Raw genomic sequence first — 21,466 nt, forward strand, 5'->3', positions numbered from 1 at the left:
GCCTGGCAGGCGCTGACCACTGGCTGGCTCAGATCTGCACAGCGGCCAAAGCATTTCGGTCGGGGTTGCAAGCAGGCAAGCAGCCTCTTCCTGTGGGTCTGGGCTCCCCACGGGCAGCTGGCCTTAATTGCGTCGTGACTGCAGTGGCGGACAAAAGGTCGACTCTCTACTAGGCAGGTTTAATGATGGTTTATTAAAGTCAGAGTGGCGGGAGCTCCGCCACTCTTCAAACTGCCCAGAGAGAGCCCCTTTGAATTTCCCTCCCCGAACTTATAAACAGGGGAGGATTAAGGGGTGGCAACAACAGGTCAGCAAATCAGGGAATTCGGGGGGATAAGAGGGGGTGTCCACTTTTAAACATCGGACCACTCACAAGGGGGGAAAAGGGGATTTCCCAGGCACCAGCCTATCACTCGACGCCTCTCCTGGGACTTTCCCGAGGCCAGGGAGGGGTCCCAAAGTGACAGACAGGACGCCCCAGAGCCGGGGGGAGAGGGGATTGACAAGGACAGGTCAGGGGGTGGGATGATTGACATAAAACAACTTGCTATACAGCAAACTCATAGGGGAGGAACCGTTACAGAAAATGTGGGCACAGTGGGATGAACCATAACATAAAACTTATAAAACTTACAAAACTTACAAAATTACTTAAGAACTTGATAAAACAATTCTTGCACCACCACAGGTGGCAGCATCTAAGTCTCTGCTTTCTTTTGTCAGTTTAATGACTCCAGAGGTCTCAGTGGAGTTGCTTCCGTGTAAAACTGGCACATCCACAAGCCAAATCAGGCCTCAACATCTGCAAATCTGGATAGGTTCACAAGGATTTAATTCCCTCTTAAGTATATACAAATCACATGGGATGACACTGCCTAATTCCCTGCATTTCTGCATAGCACGGTACTGTCACTATTCACTGGGAAAGAATTTCATATTTGCATTTTTTCAAGTGCGGTAATACTGACATTGCTCATCTTCTCCTAACACTCAATAGCAATAATTTTTGTCTCTGTCTCTGGAGAAAAAGGCACAGATTTTCCATATTGCATCATTACTGCCTCTGAGGGTCATTGTGCCTATTCGATCACCTCTGCAGTGAAGTGGAGAGTAAGAACATCTAACCATGCATGCTTAGAAATAGAAGCAAACACAGGCTTTTACCTATGCCAGTTAAGCTTAAAGCTGAAGAACAAGCTGAAGTTCTGGCTGCAGATATCTGGTGAGTGCTAACTAATACAGACATTGGAGAGCAGATCAACATCATGCAGTATGTGCTGGCTTGAAAGCAAAACCAGCAAGAAGACTCTAAGTCAGAAAAACCCACAATTTAATAGGAGAGGGGAAAAAAATAAAAATAAAATAAAAAAACAAATGCAATAATACAAAAGATCACTGACAGAGTCAGAAGACAACCTGATACTCTGTAGTGGTGGTGGTGGTAGTAGTAGTCCAGATGAAGTGGTCTTGTTGAAGCAGTGATCCTGTAGAAAGGTCTGGTAGCTCTTGTCCTCTGGGAATCCAGTGGGTAAAGCTACCTGTGCTGTCCCAAATCCCATATTATATCCAGGTGGGAATGCTTGGCTCCTCCCCCTGGGCAGAGCATCTCACAATGGGCTGATATCACTCTATGAGTCTTGCAATGGGTCCTTGATTGCCCATTAAACAGAGAGAGCTCCTGGAGGGAGTTACCTATGAGTCATGCAGCAGGGCATTGATGGGCCATTAACAGAAGATAGTCCGGAGGGAGGGGGCAAGGGAAACACTGCCCCACCTAGTTTCAACAGCTCATGTAGATGGTGATAGAATACATACTTTGGGCAAATCTTACATTGTAACCGAGGACAAATACTTGTGTCAGTTGCTGACTCCAATAACAGCTCCACATCTGGGAGTACTACAGAGCTCTTAGGGAGGAGTTCTTCTTGTCTCAGGTAGAGTACTAATAACCTGACTCTTCTTTCAAGAGTCACACTGATCTTTTCCGATGGATTAGTGAGCATTGGAACTTGCTCAGTTGTCTGCACTATGCACCACTAAGAGTGGTAGGTCTAGCTCTGACGGTGCACACACGGATTTCTCTTTCAAGAGGCATAATAAGCTTTTTTGGATTTTACTTAAAGGATTGTATGTCCAGGAAGCCTCAGGAAAGGAGGTTATGTTCAGGAAAAGTAATAGACTTTGTTCTTTACTTAGATGAGAGACTAGCTCAAATGCAAGAATACAGACCCAGTTTAAATGCCCTACTCACCTATTTGCCCTTCTGAGCGCCAGTAGAGGGCAAGTCCCAGTCCTTGAAGCCTGAGATCCTGCCAGATACCCCAGAAGTTCTTGTTGCCCATGCAAAGGCAGCTAGATCTGTGCACATGTTACAATTAGATCACTTCAGAGTGGGTACATCTGTGATTTAAGGACCTGACTCTGCTCCATTGGATTCTGTCAGTGCAAGAAACAGTCTTAAAGGACACTATCTGACAGCTGTCTGTGAAGGGGTAATGTTCCTACCTCTCCTGAAAGGGCTGTCCCACTAGACAGAGATGTGAAGCTGCTCAGGTGTTACCTATCCCCCTACATTCCAGCTTGGCCTATCCTCTAACCAGGCTTCTCCCACCCTGGAAAGCCAGCCTTAGGATTTAACCTGAAGGAGAACTTTCTTCTTAGCACAGAGACCTTACACAGTGATCTGTCACAGCAGGCAGTGGCAAACTCATTTGCTTGTTTGGACCCTTGGTGAGGGGACACATGTGGAGGTGCATCATCAGCAGGACTGCCGTGCGATATTATCAGCCCAGCTGTGTAAAGCCTACATTGCGGCTACTGCACCACATTCCGTCCAAACATATCACACTTCAAGGCCTGCGTTCACCACAGCATGCTGGGGCCATGTTTCACTTCACCCAGGAGTGAAGGGCTGTGATGATCTGGAGCAGGGTCATTCCCAACGGTCAAGAGCAGTAGAGGAGGGAAAGTTGGCTGTGGTGTTTGCTCTGGGTCCAGTTCCCAGAGATTGTGCAGATCCTGTACCATTAAACAAAACTAAGCTCATGAGCTATACTTGTGTAGCTGTTGTCTTTGCTGCTGTTTCTGTTGTTAATACCTTGGCTGCTGCTAGTATGTCTGGTGTTTTTAGCATTGGAGCCAAGAAAACAGCATTAACTGAACAACCTCAACACAGCAGAGGTTGCCAGGTTGAGAAACCTTCTGATGCTGGGAAACAAAGCAAGTGTCTCTCCCCAGTTCAAGTCTGTGACCTGCATTCGCTTATGATCATGGAAACCCACAGAAAGCCCTGTGGCTGAGTGACAAGCATGGTAAGTACAAAAGTTAATGGCAAGTGCTTGGGTTTAATTATATTGTTTTGTAAACAACACCTGTCAAAGGTGAGAATGAAAGCACTGGACAAACAGGCTACTTGAAAACATAGCAGCTACAACAGGAGAAAAACAGTTGGTTATACTGGGGATTTTTTAAATTGCTCTGAATTATTCACAATATCAGTGGTTTCCTGTGACATCAAGCTTCTGAACATTGCTTGATTGCCATAAACTGTGGTGTATCCAATTTTCCGTTCCCGACTACACCCAAGCCACATTTCGTCTGAGAAGCTGCGTCTGCAGAAGGCATGCGCTGGCTGGCAGCTGAATAACTGATAGATAAGGGTAACACAGAGGCACCTGGTACTCAGCACTGGCATGGATGAATCCATGTGATTTTTTTTTCATTGTATTTCCAGAGAAATGATGGTAAAACGGCTAATGAGTCAAAGAGAGGAAATGAGAGCAGAGGCTAACTAAGTGTGTGAAAGACAGAGCTCTGTGGACTGCTCTGCCTGTGCCAAGAACTGGGGAGTTTCTGTCAGCGTAGTTGGGAAAGTCGAGCAGCCAGAGTAAACTACTGCCTTGACTGAGTCCGTAAGCACTACTGCCCTCTTTTGGGTGGAATTAGGCCTGTGCGGCTGTTTCATCCATCAGCACAGGCTGCCTCATCGCCCGGGTGCAAGGAAGAGGGACCGCTCCTGCGGCAATGCTGACAGCGGTGCTCCCGTGAGGAGAGCTGGGCAGCGGGATGCCGATGTGCAAAGGCTCTGCTCAACAAGGATGCTGCCCGAGAGCAGCGTGGCCATAACATTACAGTGTAGCCCATCAGCCTGTTACCACACTGAACCAGCTCCTCTGACAGGCTCCAGTTCCTTGGGAGAATTGTGACATCCAAGCTGCAGTTCCTTCAGGTGCTTTCCCCACCTCCGGCACTTTTCCGTGCCATCATCTGCTGTGCAACAGGAGCAGAATGGCTGAGCAGATTCGGCTCCAGCCTTGCTGCAGGCAGGTAATTATGTCAGGTGTTGCATGCCAGTGCCAAGTTCTGCTGAAAACGTTTTGTCTGAGACCTTCACTGTGGAGGCATTAAAACCTGTTCTATTGCAGCAAGGCGCACCTTGAACTGAGCTCCCTCCTCCTTTGTCCAAGTGTTTTGATGGATAATCTCTCATTAAGCTGCAAGGGCTGTTGTTAGCAGATGCATAGATTCAGGATATGGGTCAACCTAATGGTTCAACATATTTGGTGACGTATTTCCAGCAACAGTCAGATCTTGTGGCAATGCTATTTGTCTCAAACAAGGGAACACATCCCTCTGAGAGCCCATTCATGCCCCCATATCTGATTACGCTTAGTTCAGCTTCCTCGGATACGACCATGCCCAGTCACAATCTGACAAAGTCCTTGCAGTGACCTAGACACAAAATTTGAGTTGATGAGTGACACTTTTTATAAGACCAACTGTTTCATTATGAAACTTTTGAGGTTGGAAAAGAAATCCCAAACAAATAAGAACATGTCCCTATTAAAATACTGTCGGAGCATTTTTATGTATCCTCCTTGTAGCAATTGTGGCTGCGTGTAAAAGGCAAGCATGCCTTCTGATCGTGAGAGAGTGGCTAAAAAACATGAGTCACACAGTCAAACCTTGTGACTTGGTAGAAATAAGGAGGTCTCCTTAAAGGCAATTTGTGGAAAAATTGGAGAGAAATGCAATTTTTCAAGGTCAGCCAAAGGCTAATGAGCACTGTTTCATAGTGCGATTGTATTGCCTGAATTTCTGTATGTCAAAGCCGGTCTAACTACTTTATTGCTGAAGCACTGTAACTGAAGAGGCTGTAATAATATTGACAGCTAATCCTGCCAGAATCTGAGATGGTATTCAGCATAATACAGAACATTTTCTCTTTGCCTGGACAAGTACAGAAAAAAAGAGTTAAACAAATATGTGGCTCCCCAGAGCACCACTTATCTTTCTTCCCGAAGGGCATGTGTACTGATGCTTTGTAAGCTGGGTTGTCAACAGTTGAGGCTTGTGGCCAGATTCACATATTCTCCACCTTTTCCTTGTGAGCTGCAGGAGAGTCATCTCCAGAGGGACAGTTTTTCATAACTTAATTAGATTGGCGCCATTTGCGCAGCTACAATTTCAGGTTGGCTCAGTTATACTTCTGCTCCAGCTCTCCAGTTCAGGGGATTACAGTAGCACTGAAATTGGTTCTGAACTAAACATTTGGCAACTACCTCGGGTCAAGGAAGCAATCTGTGTTACTGCTGTTGCTAAATTAGAAATAAATAAATAATCAATGCGCAGCCTTTAATGAGGGACTAAGAATGAGAGACAAAATGTTTTTGCAGCTCTCCACTCTGAACGTACTTAGTAATATGTTGCATTTTTCCCATGAATGAACAACTCTAGTCTAGCAAACCACTTTAGTTGAAGCAGAGCAATCTCCAAGTGCATTCTCCTAGCATGGTTTTGCACTATGCTAAATTTAGTGTAGCTTTAATCAGCTGAGAATCTGGATGGGCTAACCAAAAATCAGACAAAGTGTTCCCACTGGAGTTCAAGTGGTTTAACTGTATCAGTTTAGAAATGGATGGAAGTGAAATCACTGAAATTTTTAGCATGGAGGCAAAGCCCTTAGCCCTGACTAGCTTCATACTACTAAACTACAACAAAACAAAAAGAGATTTGCAAGCAGTGAGTGTAGACTGGAGGAAAAGTAAGAGTGGGGGCCACCTTTCCAAGCACGACACACAGGGAACGTCTTGCCTGTCTGCGATGTGTGTAGGAACAATCTACGAGTGTGAGTATCTGGGCTCACTTCCATGCACCATGAGCCACAGGGACTCACAGCCCACAGTCCCCCACAAGCTCCTCAGTGTGGCTCGTGGTACATGTGGCTCCACTGAGGTTTTAAGGTTTTATCTGGACAGCCCATAGCTGGAAAGCTGCACAGTTGTGACTTCTTTACCAGATTCAGTGATGGATGACAGCCCATCCCCTAGGTTGCTATTTTGAAGACATCAGCTGATAAATGTCACTTTAGCAGGTGACAGATATAATAAATGAAAAAGCATCTGGCAAACCTGTTGTAAAGGAAGAAATATAGGTGTGTTGCAGGGATGGAGAAAAATGACCACTACTCATAGAAAGCAAGTAAGAGAGGAAAACAAAGTCTTGATGTTCCTCCCAAAAGCAAAGCAAAACAGAGACAAATCCACGGTCCAGATTTTCTCACAGAATGACAAAATTTTGGGGGTGGGAAGGTGTCCTGGTTTAGGGGCAAATTTGAGAGAAAAGCCCTGAATAGGATCCCTCTGGGAAGAAAACCCAAATGGCCCCTCCTTCCAACTGGTCCGGTAAAAAAACTTCTTTGGAGAAAAGTGGAAAGAATTATTTTACTTAACAAAAAAAGTTCATACAAGTATAAAGAATGAATAATATGAAACAATAAAACCTCTCTTTCTGGAGTGAGATGGCAAATTGAGAAAATTCTTGCTGATGATGTAGCTCAGCTCTCTCTCAGTCTTTTACCAGTCCCAATCCCTCCGGCGCTGCTGGAAAATGCCGAGGTCCAGGCCCCAGTGGGCAGCAGGTGCAGCCCCCAGTGCTCCCCTGGGTTTTCTGTCCAGGTTTAAACAGTTCCAATAAAAAGGAAAAAAAAAAACAGTCCAGTGAACTTCTCTGCCTTAATTAGCTGAAGCTAACTAAAAGCAAAAAGATCTCTGTCCTGTAGTCTCTGCAAGCCTCCGCCGAACACACCTGCCCATCAGGCAGTTTTCTCAAAACAAACTCCGTGCTTCTCCTTGCTCTTAGAACCAGTCTTAAAGGCACAGAACTCAATATACAGCACAAACAGAGCAGGTGATTGGGAATACAAGCATCATAAAGTCACCCTAGGACAGAAGGGACCTCTGAAGATCATCTAGTCCAACCTCCCTGCCAAGTGCAGGAGTGTATCACTTGGATATAAAGAAATGCAATTAGACCTGGTTCTGTCTAACTCAAGATTTTTGTTGCAAAAGTTCTTCCTGCTTCAGTGCTTGCAAGAATGGGTTTGCCTGTTTACTGAAGGTACTGTTTATTTTATGACTTTTCACTTTCTCTGTGATAGGAGCCATTCATGAACTGGAAGTAACCTGTGAAAGCCAGTTAGTTGCTTCTCTGCAATACAGAACAAATACTTTATACATGGAGTCAAATCAGGGAGAGGGGGAGGTTGTGGCCTGTTTGGGGCAAGTATTTTATTCATGGTCTGAATCTTATAGGTCATTTGCTGGATCTTCAGAAGCGGCCACATGCATCAGTATCACCAGTGCCTGAATTCTGATCTTTAGGAAGAGCCTGTTACATAGATTTTTCTGTAGAAGGCTTTCCTCAAAAGGAGAAAGAAGTTTGGTGCTACCCAATTGCTTGCCTGGCATACATGTGATCTCCCTAAGACCCTTTGATAATCAGGGGGTAGGACGGGGGCAGGGGTGAGGTGTTTTCCTCCAGAATGCATTTCCGAGCAGATGCTGAATTTAGGCACATTGAATCATCCCCTGAACGAGTTTTTATCTTTCTCCATAGACCGGGAAGAGGCTAGAGAGATTGACTGCAGCTGGTGGTGTGAAATCTCTCCTTGCTGAAGCCAATGAAAACATCAAGAAACCAAGCCATCCACAACCTCTTTAACTAATTCATTTGCCCTTATTCTTAACACTTGGTGCCAGCTCTCTCATTTGATTAGGTTTGAGTTCTCCTGCTTGAACTGTTGTGATGGCTTTCTCTGCTTGATGGAAAAAGATTTAGTAGGGACTGTTTCTGTTCTTCATGCAGAAATTGAGACGCCTCTGAATCTTCTTTGTGATTGCATGAATAAACCCCCCTCCCAAAGAGTCTCACTTAGATGCAGTTTTGCCATTTATTGTGTGGCTTTTGGCAGGTTTTTAACGCTCCTTTGGCAGTCATGACTGCAGCCTTGGCCAGCCAGTGCTCCAGGGCCAGAGAGCAAGGCTGCAGTGCCCTGTTTGTCCCCTGCCCCCACCTTCTGCTGCATTCCACTTCTCACTCCAAGCCCAGAGGAGAGGCATATTGACCTTCCCACTTACCTACAGCCCACCTGGGTGTTATGTGGTGTTTCTGAAGCAAAGCACTCTGCAGGATGCTTCTTGAGACCTCTGTGGCACAGCTCTCAGGAAGATGATGCTGAATTTTAATAGTTGTTTATTTCCTAATGAACTTGTAGATAATTTGCCTTTCCATATAAAATAATTTCCTTGTCACTCATTTCCAATACTGAAGTAATAGGTAACTATTTCAGCTTTTTCTGCATTAACTTTGCCAGTTTTTCTAAGATTATTTTTGTTCTTAACATATTTTTAAACTTTTTGTTCTACCTAAATATAGAAACCCTGAATATTGAAGCACCATTTACATCAAGTTTCCTTTCCCACAGTTTCCCTTACTTCATCTCTGCATTTCATAAATTCATCGATATTCTTTACTTTTTCCTCTTTTTTTGTTACCACTATAGTTAGTAGTTTCCAGTTGCTGACGAATCTGAATGAGTTTTTAGCTTAAGCTTGATGGTGGAGGGAGGCAGATTAATTATTTCTCTTTTATTTTTATTACGCCTGCAAAATTTTCATTTTTTTTTTCTATTTAGATTTTTTTTATCCTAACTAATTTTGAATGCAGTTTACAGGAATTTTGAGACATCTTTTTGATACAAGAGTTGGGTATATCAATCACTACTTGCAAATTTCTCTTTGCCCACAGAGACTGTAATAACATCCCAATTAATGGTCCTGACACAACCAGCAACTTCCAGCCTAAATGAGGTCCATAGTAAAGTCATCTTCTGTGTGCAACTGCTGTGTATTATCTGCTAGTTTTAGAAACTCTAGACTGTTTCTCAGCAGTATCAATGGAACCCAAAAAATATTTCAAACTCAAATCACCTGTAACAACCTTTTTTTTTTTTAATATATATATATATATATATATATATTTTTTTTTTTTTTCCCCCTGCATAAAAAACCAACTGCTGAAGGAGTAAATCAAACATTCCTTTTCCTTGACCAAGTGATCCTGAGATCTCCCTTTCTTCTTGGGTTTTCTCCATTCAGTCACCCAAGTTAAAGATTTTTTTGGTCTGAGTCCCCTAGAGGATGATGGCACCCAGAACATATTCATCTCATTGCTTCTTCCATTCCTGATGGAACATCCTGGCATTGGAGGTTTTTCTGCCAGCCTACGGTAATTTTTTGTCTCATTTCCCCTTACCAGCTATACCAACTTTCAGAATTTATATGTAGGCATTTGAAAGACATTGTTCATTCTTTGAATTAATTATCAGATCAGCTTGGTCCATTTTTTTATGCCCAATTTGAGATTCATACAATGAAATTAATATAGCTGAGAATAAGACTTTGTCTTACATTTATCTTTTAGTAAATAGTTCTAGTCACATAAACCTATGACTTAATTTCATAAGGTTTTAAGTGAAAAAACCCAAACAGCATAATCAAGTATTTTACTGATTTTTAGACATATATGAGCATTCCTCTTATTATTTGTATTTTAAAGTTGCAACAGAAATTACTGTTGTTTTTTTCTTTTACTAGTTAGCAGTTCCCTGCAGTTGTTTCCATGCAAGCAGTGCTCAATGTGAAGAGGAAAACCCAACTTAAAAACTGTCTAGAAGGAGAAACAAGAAACTGTTTGTTTTCTGTGGAGGCTCTGTCTGTGAATGTTTCACCAGCCATCTCTCAAAACTGTATGTTTCTAGCGAGGGTTGAATTTCTTCGTAAGTAATGTATTTTATTCACTCAGGCTTGTGTCTTATAAAGAACATGATTTTCTGAAGGCATTAACCATCTACCATCTTGTCTTGGTTTTCAAGTTTAAAGTGTTTCAAGTTGATTTCATAGAACTGAAAGAACCAGTAACTTATAATTGTTCCATTGTTGTTGTTGTTTTTAATCAGGCTCCCATTAGAAGTATGAGAATGTTTTTGTTTTCCATTCTTTTTTAAAATCAAGCCAGATACCAAAATCTGGGAGTCCTTTGCCAAGATACGGCTTCCTTCTTCATGCAGTTCTCTGGTTACTTCATTGTGAGTGCCCAAGATCAAGCTGTGTAAAGAAGACGAAAGTACAAATGCTACAAAATGAATCATGCTTCTCATTGTTCTTGTGGTGCTTTAACTACTGGAAAGTAGAGCCTATAGGTAGTGGATTTATAGTAATTTCCCTTAAACCTGGCTTTGGCCCCCTCTACCATAGTACCTGGCAAAGGCCTGAGCATCTGGGCTCTTGAATGAATCATCTGCACTGGCTTCGGAAGTAAACCTTCCCAGTGAAACAGCAGCAATATCCGGGCTGGCCATCGGTTTCTATTCTGTTCAGCCTCAGGTGATATATTTCATATGTTTTTGTAGCTGAAGCTGGGCCAGGACTTTTCTAGCTTTGACAGGAGGGCTAAATGAGCATAGGGAATTTTATGTGCCTCTTCCCACAGGATTCCAGTGACCATGCAGGAAGTCATTGATCAGTGGGATTTAGGCAACGTGCGCAAGAAAGGGGTGTGTGTGTGTGGCCCAGTGGCCTCTGCAGCATGTGCTGTGACGACACCAGCCTCCGATTCAGTAAATGGAGGAATAAGAGCCTAGGTGGTGAGCCACACACGCCATGGCTGGACTGTATCTCTGCGGCCGAGCGAATGCAGTGTGGGCTGTTTAAAGCCTGCTCTGTAAGCCAGTGTGTTTCCTACTAACACTATGGTTTAGATATGGTCATAGGAGAATGATTTTCCTGGGAGATTGCTTAACATTCTTTCACAGAGGGCAAGTTCCCTGACCTGGTGGCTCATCCTACAGGAACAATATCTGACCTCTCTAGATCACTTAGTATTGTTTGATTGTCCTGATCTGTATGGCTCCTCTGTGTCATAGCCCAGGAGAGGAGCTGAGAGGCCATGTAATCTCTTCAGATGTCTGATGCTCAGGCTACGCAGCACTGGGACGGTGGAATGAGCTGGTGTGACTGCACACTGACCCAGAACTGTTAGCAGTAATGGTTTTGCAGAAATGCAAATGGTATTTCTGACCTAAATGTCATTAAACTCATTCCTAGGATAAGTTAACTGACCTTGCTGGAATTGCATGGAAAGAATACTTATCCTGTTGTCAAATATGCTGTGGGCGTAGCATTAAAAAAAAAAAAAAAAAAAAAAAAAAAAAAAAAAAAAAAAAAAAAAGTGTTTATCCAATAAATGTATGTAATTTCTCTGTAATTTCTTTAGAGCATTAGAATTGCTATGGAGAGTTCTTCCAGACCTCTACCTTCCTACATTGTACCAGGAGCTGTTCTACTGTAAAGAAAACCTCATTGCAGCAGTTTGTGTGCATTAGCATGGAAGAAGACAACTTGATTTTTCATCTTTCCTGTGCCTCGGTTTCTCTACTTGGCCACATTACATGGCTGGGGTAGGATTCAACTGTGGTGGGGTGGACAGGAAAGGGGTTGATGTCAGTTCAGTGGCTCTGTCACTGCATGACTCAGAGCATAAATTAATGAAGTAAATCTGTTTTCCTTCTCTCTCTCTCTTTCTTATCTGTGATTTTCCATATCCAAAGGAAATGAAGAGGGGGAAGTGGTGAGGTTATCATTCAATAAGACAGGCTGTGGAGAAAAAGATGCTACTCCTTCAGCCATCCCAAATCTCAGAAGAGCTGAATATTTCAACTGAAAGAGTCAGTCATGAAATAATCTTCTCCCCAGACACCAAAATAGTTGTCACTATTGTACAGCATCAACAGACCACTGAGCCAAATGGGGGCAGCCTGAGCAGAGCTAGTGTTTCAGTCTGTCCACCTGCAGCCCACTAAATAATGCCAAGGATAGTTTACAGTTACAGAGGGATCGGAATTTCTGGCTGAATGGTCACAATCCAAGAAAATGTGTTTTAATTTAGCTAAATGAAAAGTAATACATCTGGGAAAAAAGAGTTCAGGCTGTACCTACAAGACGGGAGACTCTGACTTGGAAAACAGGATTATGGGGTCATTGTGGTAACTGCCTCCACAATAGCCGCTGGTTCAATGGGCCTAAGAGAGCTCAGCTGACTCTGGGAATCTAGAAGAAAATAATAGGACTTGGGGATGGCGGAAGCATCAGCAGGAGCATCCCTGGGCTGCAGCACCAGGAGGTGGTCTCACCGTGTCCACACCTCAGTGAGAAAGATGAAACACTGAGGAGGACCACTGATAAGATGGCAGGGAATTCCTGCATGGTCGCTGGAATGCTGTGAGGAGAGGCTGAGAATATAAAAGCCTTTATAAGGATTAAAGTGTGCCATCTAGTCAATTTTTCTATGACAAGACTTGTTACGTCTTTGTAATGCTGGATCACGGCAGTGCAGTGAGGGGCAACTGAAGTAGTCTAATTCAGCTTTGACATGAAACCCTTCTTCCTAATGGTGAGTAATGCTGGACAGGCAGGACGTAGTAAAATCACCTCATGAGGTTGCCTTTACAAACATGTCTGAGTCCACCACAGAACAGAAACTCAGAAACTCTCCAGCAAAATTGTGTAAAATCTGATTGGAATTATCAACTCTCTGTTCTTATTCCAGTTCGTTCCTCTCAGGGTGGTGGGAAAAAAAAAAAATCTACATTTCCCTCAATTTGCTCATTGATGCAGGTCTGCACTGAGACAGTGATCATGTTTAGTCTACAGTTTTTAAGGGTTTTGGCCACAGGTAGTGTTTTTGGGTATCTCTGGAAGCATTGGATATAGATAGGGAAAACGCCTGGGAGCTGTGAGATGATGCAGTACATCTCTCTTCCCTTGGGACCTGCCTATGACCCTTCCTGTGGCTGTCACTTCTGTGAGGATTTGCTGAGCATTGCCCTGCCTCAGAATAACCTGCCAAAAATCACTTGGTAACACTGCATGAGCCAGTTCCCCCTTCAGTCTTTTCTAGTCTTTATATGTGTCACCAAGAAGATTTGCTTTCAGTGAACTGTGGTGTCTTGGTCTGTCTGAAGCCTTCAGGCTCAGTGCTGGTGCTGCTTACTGGGCTGAGCAGCATGAGAGCTCTTGCCAGTTGTTCAAAATAGGCCCAATTTAAACCGTGAGACCTGGGGGTCAAAACACAATTTTATGGAGAGCACCACGTCATATCAAAAAACATTTCCAAATATGCAGTTTCCTCTGCAAATAAACATCATGAGATCTTAAAATATATGGAGAGAGGTTAAGGCCACCTAGGGACTGGAGTCCTGTATTATCATCATCATCTTCATTATCATCATCACCACTATCATTATTTTTTTTTTTAATTGACTTTATCTTTGATCACTCTGTTGTCTCATTTGCTGCTTCTGGAAGGCAAGGCAGCAGTTGTCTTTCCCAGCCTTCCTTAACTACTTTCTTTCTGTCAAGGAGTGCAGAAAGCACATGCTAAGGCAGAATTTAAGTCTTCGTACATTGTTTCATCCCACCACAACCATAGGCCTCACCTACAGAGTTTGCACTGCAACTTGTATTTGAGCTTCTCCAGCTTGACCTTCAGTTTTGGATCTGCACTTTACTTAGAGGAAGAGCAGCTGAGACGAAGGTGTCTGACTCTTGCTTCAGATCTTCCCGAACAATGGGAGTGTGCCTCTTGCACAGCTCTGAGCCCATCTCCAAATATAACCATAATATATTTTTGTGCAATAAAATGAAAAACAAACAAACAAACAAACAAACACACAAACAAACAAAAACACCAAGAAATATGTCCAAGAGCGGTTATTACCACAGTTACATCACAGCAGAAACAGATGCAAGGAAAAAAGCCTCCCAAACATTTCTATTCAGGAGGGAGAAGACTGAAGAAAGTAGAAGGAAAAGAGTAAGGTGGAGATAAGAGTAGGAGCCAGGGGACAAAGTGGGAGTTTTTTTCTGTTGGGATGTGGCCAACTTAGTAGCTATCCAAACCCAGGAGATGTCTTGGATGCTCCTTCTCTTACTGTCTTTGCTTTAAGCAGGCATTTTAAGGCTGCCTGCTAGCAGAGTGCATGATAACGCCAGTGTTGCATTGCCCTCTGAACGCCCTATTGCCTGGAACCGCCACTGAACTGTATTCAGGCCTGATGCAAGAAGACACACAACCTTCTGAGCAGATTTTGCATAAATTTCAAGGAATCCTTCAAGGACTCATCAGCTCAAACAATTCTCTCTGCCCCAAAACTATGGGGAAGGAAGGGAAGGGATTATGGGAAAGTTCCCTTTCCTCCAGTAGCTGCAATCACTTTGGGTGGGATTCATCTGACTAAACACAGAGGCCTCCATCTGAGCTAGTCACATTAGGCTCCTTTATGGAGGAGAATATGGGAAAGCATAGGCACAGCTATGAGTCACCCCCTCCTCATTTCAACGTCTAGAACAGGTCAGGCAAATCATGCCCATTTCCCTTCTTTGCTTTTAAAAGGAACTGCAATGAAGGGTCCAAGTGTAGGTCAGTAAAGTTAGACAAAGCTCATACTTTATCTGGTGTCCAAACCAAATGATTTGATCTGGGACCAAAGGGCCAAGCTGTGATGAGGGCATTGCCAGCAAATGCTGAGTAACCACAGCAGAGTGGGGTAAATTATCTCACCCACAGCTTATTTCACTGTGGGAGAGGATGCAAGGAGTGCAGTGCTGGAGAGGAAATGGCCTAAGAAAAATGTCTATAAAAGTCACAGTGGGATGTTGCCCTAGTGCCAAGACTATGTTTATTTTGAATCAGATCAGGTACCTCTGCAGGCAAAAGTTACTGCTCTCCTGACACCACTGCGACTTGCTGTGTGACCAGTTACTTCGCTACTCCCAGCCCCTCTTTCCTTCTCACTTCTCCTTTCCAGACTTCAGTACAGCAGGCCCATCTTCAGATCCCTGTGGAGCATCAGGAGGTGCTGGCTCAGCTCTGCCGTGTCCTTTCCATGTCCTTTTCCCGGACGCCTGGTTTCATGCTCAGCTTTGTATCAAAACAGAGGAGCATTTCCCATGCGCCGTGTGCTTCAGGAACATGTAGGGAAAGGAAGCACAGAGGTTGCCAGAAGCAGCAATGAAGTTATGTTGTTATCTGATGAGAAGAGTGATGAAACAATAATGCTTTTGAGCATGCCATGAATCAGCTCCTCTCTTGAGGGATTTGTGCTGAGGATCCCCAAACCTTACGTGCATCCATGGCTGTAACGCATGAGTAAGAGTGTGAGGCATGCACACAGGGTAAATAAATAGTTGGACAGAGCTGCTTCAAGTCAATTTCCCCTTCCACTCTTTTCTTTTCCTTTCTCACCATTAAAGATAAAGCAAAAGTTTAAGTGTTGTCATGAAACAATACGTTTGTGAGCTTCCTTGCCACTGCATCCCAATATGCAAGAAGCATATTTACAAACACTATTTTTTCATTCACCAGAGGTGATGTGCAAAAATTATGGCAGCACATGGCAGAACAAAGCAGAGTGCAGAAGAGACATGAGGCTTTTCAGATCTACTGTAACTGGTTCTGCTCGGTGCTAACCTGCAGCTAATGCATGGGCCAAATGCCAAGTTTCCAACTCCCTGCTGTAGGTTGTTGGCTGACACAGAGGGGCTGGTGTTCCAGGGGATTTTAGTTTCCCTCCCAGAAAAAAAAAAGTCAGAAAAGTGAGTTAATTTGCTTAAAAAAAGACAAACAAATGAACATGTGTGTATATGTATATATTTGCACCTGCACATGACGTACTTTGGAAAGACCTAAAGAGGGGAAGTCTTCAGAAGCTGATGTTAGAGAATTTAGTACCTCTCCTGAACCCAGGACTTAGGCGCCTCAGTCTCAGCAAGATGATCACGGATAGTTTGTGCAGGGACTTTTCAGAGATTGCTTTTCTTTAGCTGACAGGCAGAACTGTGATTCTGGTGCCTTTAAACCTGCAAAGGATTTGGTATGAAGGCAGCTCCTTGCTCTGTGCTCTAATATTTCTGGGAAATCTGGCTGATAAGTAAGGAGAAGTATGTTCATTAAGTGCCCTCACTTGGAGTTAAAGGGCCAAGCACACTTCTGCTCTTCCTCTTTCACCCTTCTAACAAGAAGTTCCCTGGGGATAAATAAAATGGTTAAACATGCATGATGAGAAAATAGCCTGGTAATTGCACTACCCCCATGGTGGAGTGGCTGCTGGTACAGCCCTGGGTGAGTGCTGGTTCCTGTTCCCTCTCACTAGCCACAGTCCCTGTCTGGGACAAAGAGCCATCTTTGCTTCTCAAGCATTAACACACCGGCTGTGTGATTTGTGTGTTTCAGTCAAGAGGCCTGACCTGCTCTGTAGGATTGAAACAAGCTGTCCCAGACCACCTCCCTCAGAGATGTTAATGCACGGGATGGGTTTCCAGGGGATCCTGTGTGCCTTCACCCCATGGTTGCATTAGTAATAATGACTATTAATAGAAGTAGAGCAATGATGGAGGACACACAACTGACACCATGAATGGTTTCAAGTATCAGCACTTTATTATTCCCCAGTACAACCTTTTATACCCTTTTCCCTTATGGCTAACATCTGTGTGCCCTTTTACTCTTTGTGATTGGTCAGTACAAATCAGCATTCCCTACTCCTTTTCCTTTAATGATGTTCACCTGCACAGCTGTGCCTTATCGGGGTGAGATTGCCTGTAGCACTATCTATTCTTTTACAATCCCTTCTCCCATACAGGAAGAGACTGGAAGAGGAGAAGATCCTAGTTCTTTCCTGGCAGTGCCTAGCTCTGCTTGGCTGAAAATTTTCCTCACTGCAGTGCATCACCTCAGTCCTTGTGCACCACGTTTTCCATCATCTCTACCAGGGTATGGATATCTTTGTTTTTTGCTCCAGAGAGCTAAGAATTTACTCACACAGCTAACTCCTCTGTGGCACCCATGCAATCTGTTTGCCTCACATTGAAGCTCCTACAGTTTTTCTCTGATGTTCATCTTCTCATCCCTTGCTTTCAGCACTACGGATAAGAAGCTTTAAGCTTGCCTGAAGGTGATGAGGGAGAAACAGCTGAAACCATGGATTTGCCTCCTCCACCAAGAAGTATATCCAAAAGTGTATCACTGTTACAGTCTGTGGAAAAAGAGAGCTGGACTGGACCCTTTGCAGGTCTGGGCTTGCAGTGCTCCAAGAGCCAAACAGGCGTGTAGGCACTCTAGCTTTAAGAATTGATTTCCTAAATGAACTGTCAACTCCCGGTGGCTGGAAAAATCTGCAAACAATTTCTAGTCACTGAACAAAGCAAATCTTTGTACTGTGCTGTAATAGCTCATTATTAAATAAAAGCTCCTTTGTTAGGCTATAAGAAATGGTGTGTACTCCACCACTCTTCACAATGTGCCTTGGTGTGACTTTGCAATGCATATGAAATTCTATTTCATGTCCTGTGAAAAGATGACATAATTTTAATTTTGGTAGGAAAAGCTCAGGATGAAACAAATAGCACAGCACAGGTGATTGAACTTTATTGCCAATGCATTTGATTCACAACCGTACAAGAGAACATGGAGACTGGACTTTATCTCATTTGCAAAAGAGTAAATGAGGAACAACACAGGCAAAATGACTGGTGACAAGACTGAAGGAAAACTTTAGCAGCTACAGTTCCTACAAGTTGTTTTATTTACTGGGATCTCTTATTGCAGCTCCAGGCTTAAATGACTCAAAACAGGAATCAAAGGGCATCAGTATTTTCTCATCCAGAAAAGCAAATATGTTTCCAGCTCCCTCTTTTCTTTCTTTTGCTCTGCCCCCAGTGAGTTCCCAGTAATCTGCCAGTTTGGGCCCTACAGCCACAGAGCCCTGTTACCCTGCTGAGCAGCTGCTTGTGTTGCACGCTTGTGTTGCTTTGCAGCAGACCAGGCCAAGGCACAGGCATGACAGCTGTAAGCCCTTCACCTGTACCTTTTGTCAGGCTGTGACCTTTTAAATAACCCCATCAGATCATGATTTAAATTTGTATCCCTATCCCCCAAAGTTTTTCTTCTCCTGCTATATTTTGCATGGGGTTGGCAGTGCATGAACAGGGATGTAGTTTTCCAGATCCATCCTTTGCTCTGTCACACCATCGGGGCCATGGGAAACCTTCAGAGCTGATACTTCCCTCTCAGCTGGAAGTGGTGGCAGCCAGGGCTGAAGTGGTCATTGGGCAAGAAATTTCTCTGAGCCCTGTCCTCTTTTGTCTCTTGGCTGGGCTTAAATGAGGCTTTTCCAATAAATGTAGAACTCAGCTCAGGCTGAGGCTGCTAATTCCAGTCGTGTGGGTGATTCATATGCCATCTAATAATAGCAGCTTCTGGCCATGCCAGCACAATAACTGACCATGGAAAACTCCACACCGCTTTGGGCTGCCAGCCCATCAGCCTTCCCAAGCTAAGCTGGCCACAGCTGGTGGTTTGTCTTTGAGGGCAGCAGCTCAGCAAGAGGCTGTAAACTGTGCTGTGAGCATTGCTGTGAGCAGTGCTGGTCCTCTAGCCATGGGCCCTCCTGTTCCAATGCCAGTGCCACCACTGGGCCAGTTCCGGGGCTGTGGAAAATAAACTGCTCCTCCTGCTGCTTTATATAAAGCAGTTGATATTGATTACCTGCACCAGCAGCCAGCTTAGGTAGCTTGCTTTCAAGGGCAAAGCTGTGTTTGTCCTTACTTGCCATCCAAATACTGTTTAGAGCATATGCAAAAATCTGCTACATGGCTGCCAATTTTCATCTTGGCAGCAGAATTACTGCTGCTCCTGCTACTGAAAGACAGCAGGGGGGTTGATTGGGATGCCTCATTCACTTGTTTGGATGCTTCCAGGGGGGAAAGAGTGATGACAGGGCAAAATCACACACGTGTTCTCCAGACAGACTTCTGCACCACCTTTTTCATGCTCCAGTGGGATTTACTCTGCCTGGTGTCTGACCATCTAAAAACAAAGGCAGGAAAGTGGTGGTGGAAGCTGGAGAGGTCTTAGTCCTGGGAAAATGCAGCTGAAGCCTTGACAGGTGATAGCTGTGTCTCAGCTGCAGACCAGAATCCAGCCCAGGGTGGGGGCAAGAAGCTCATCCCTACCCTGAATTACAGCCCCAGTCAGTCAATTAAGGCTCTCCCTTCAGAGGCGGACAGTGGTGCCAGCAGTAGATGGATGGGAGCAGCATGCCCACAGCGGGATGTCTCTGCAGCCAGGCTGGCACTGCAGGCCGGCTACAGAGCAGGTCAGCATCGCGAACCATGATTCCCACAGCGCGGCAGCACGGCACTGCTGCTACTTCCTCAGGACCTCGGGCACAAAGATGGTTCTTGCCCCGCTGCTTCCGACCATGTGAGCTGTGGCCCAGGGGAAAAATGCACATCCTGGGCAGACAGAGCCGCTGCTGAGTCCCCAGAGGTGAGCACCAAATACTGGAAGAGGATAATTAGGAGCTAGAAAGGTGAAGAGTGATGGAAGTGTGTGAAACTGAGCAAGATGTGAGAGCACAGTGAGCAGTGCTGCAGTGCAAACCAGACGCCCAGCCCCATCCCTGGGTGGAAGGACAGGGGCAAGGCAAACCCCTTCCCTCCCGCTCTCAAACCCTGTGGCTGCTTCCCACAGGGGTTTGAGAACAGGAGGGAAGGGGTCCTGCACAGGTACCCCAGAACTTAGCTAACCCACAGGGATGGCAGCTGGTTGGGCAGGCCGGGCTGTGCAGGACTTGTGCTCCTTGAACACCATCACTGCCATGCCCTGGCTTCCACAGCTGCCAGGAAAGGCCCCAACTTCCCAGCAGTCATGGGGCTGTGCTCTCGCACCACCCACACAGCAGCTGGGGGATTTTTCCTGGTAAGCAATTGGCTCATTGTTTCACTTTTGCCATTTGTTTGACTTTCAGGAAGGTTTTTCTTTTATTCCTCCCCTGACTTAAGCTGGAGTTGGGGTTTTCCAGACCCAGGGTCAGGGTGGTACAGGTCAGCTCCCTGTCCCAGCTGTGGTACCTGGGGAAGGACCTGAAAGCCAGGCATCAAGGTCCAGTTTTCTTTTTGGCAGTGATGGTGAGGGAGTGGTGGTTCTCAACTCCTGAGAGTTTCAGACATGCTTTTTGGAGCCCTCCTGTATTGCAAAAAAACATGAAAGGGTCCCTGGGCAGAGGAGGAGGAGCTGGCCCTGGAGCCAGCCCTGAGATGGTCATATGTGGCTACAGTTTTCAAGTACACCCCCAGTTTGAAACTGGGCTGGCTCCATTTTTGCTGTGTGGCGTCTCTAAAATTACTGAATTTTGTCTACTCCCTTTGTTTTTCTTCTTCTGAATCTGGTGATTTCATTGCAGTGGACCAGCACTTATCAGCTCAAAGACTGAATACTTAGGCTCAGCAAACACAGCAAATCCAAGCAATGCCACTATCTAGGGCACACTGGGAACAACATTTGCAGTTTTTATGCTCTCCATTTTTATGTTTAGCACAAGGACAGCCAAACATGGGATGACTTATGTCAGGACAATGTTGTCATAAAACTCATGATCTGGTGTAGGACAGGGGAAGAGAAATCCTGCCAGCCTGTTCTCTTGAAGGAAAATTCTTTGTTTGAGAAAATGCACAAAGAGAGGAGGATCCAGTTCACCAGGGCTCATATTTAACTGGGTAGATCAAAGCCTGCACTATTTGCTTCAGGACTATTGATTTTGGTCTTGACCAGCTCCTCCTCCACAATAAAAAGTCCAAGGGCATTCTGTGTTCTCCTGGGCTTTCTGCAGTATGGGGCTCTTCGCACCAGAGCTTCTAAGCAAAGCCTGGCACAGGAGCCTCTGAAACTATGGAAGCTGATAAAGGCAGGGCCAACCCTGCAGCAGGCAACCCAAGCCCCCAGTCCAGTTTCAAACAGGAAAGCCAGGCCCTGGCTTTAGAATCAGCAGAGATGGGAGCAAGAGGATTTCCTATTACATTTTGCTGGCTGATGCTCCAGATTTCTCCTTCTCTGCTCATGCTCCAGCTAAACTGGAGCCTGGCACTTTCCTGCTGCCCGTGCCAAGCAGAGCTCAGGTGAAGAATAATTGAAACCTAAGATGTCTCAGGGTACAATGGTAAGCAAGAAGTGCTACAGTGGTTCAAGACTGCACTCCACAGAGCTAAGAAAGGCATTGCTGCCTCCCTGA

This window comes from Hirundo rustica, chromosome 1, assembly GCF_015227805.2.
Source record: "Hirundo rustica isolate bHirRus1 chromosome 1, bHirRus1.pri.v3, whole genome shotgun sequence".
Taxonomy (NCBI): Eukaryota; Metazoa; Chordata; class Aves; order Passeriformes; family Hirundinidae; genus Hirundo; species Hirundo rustica.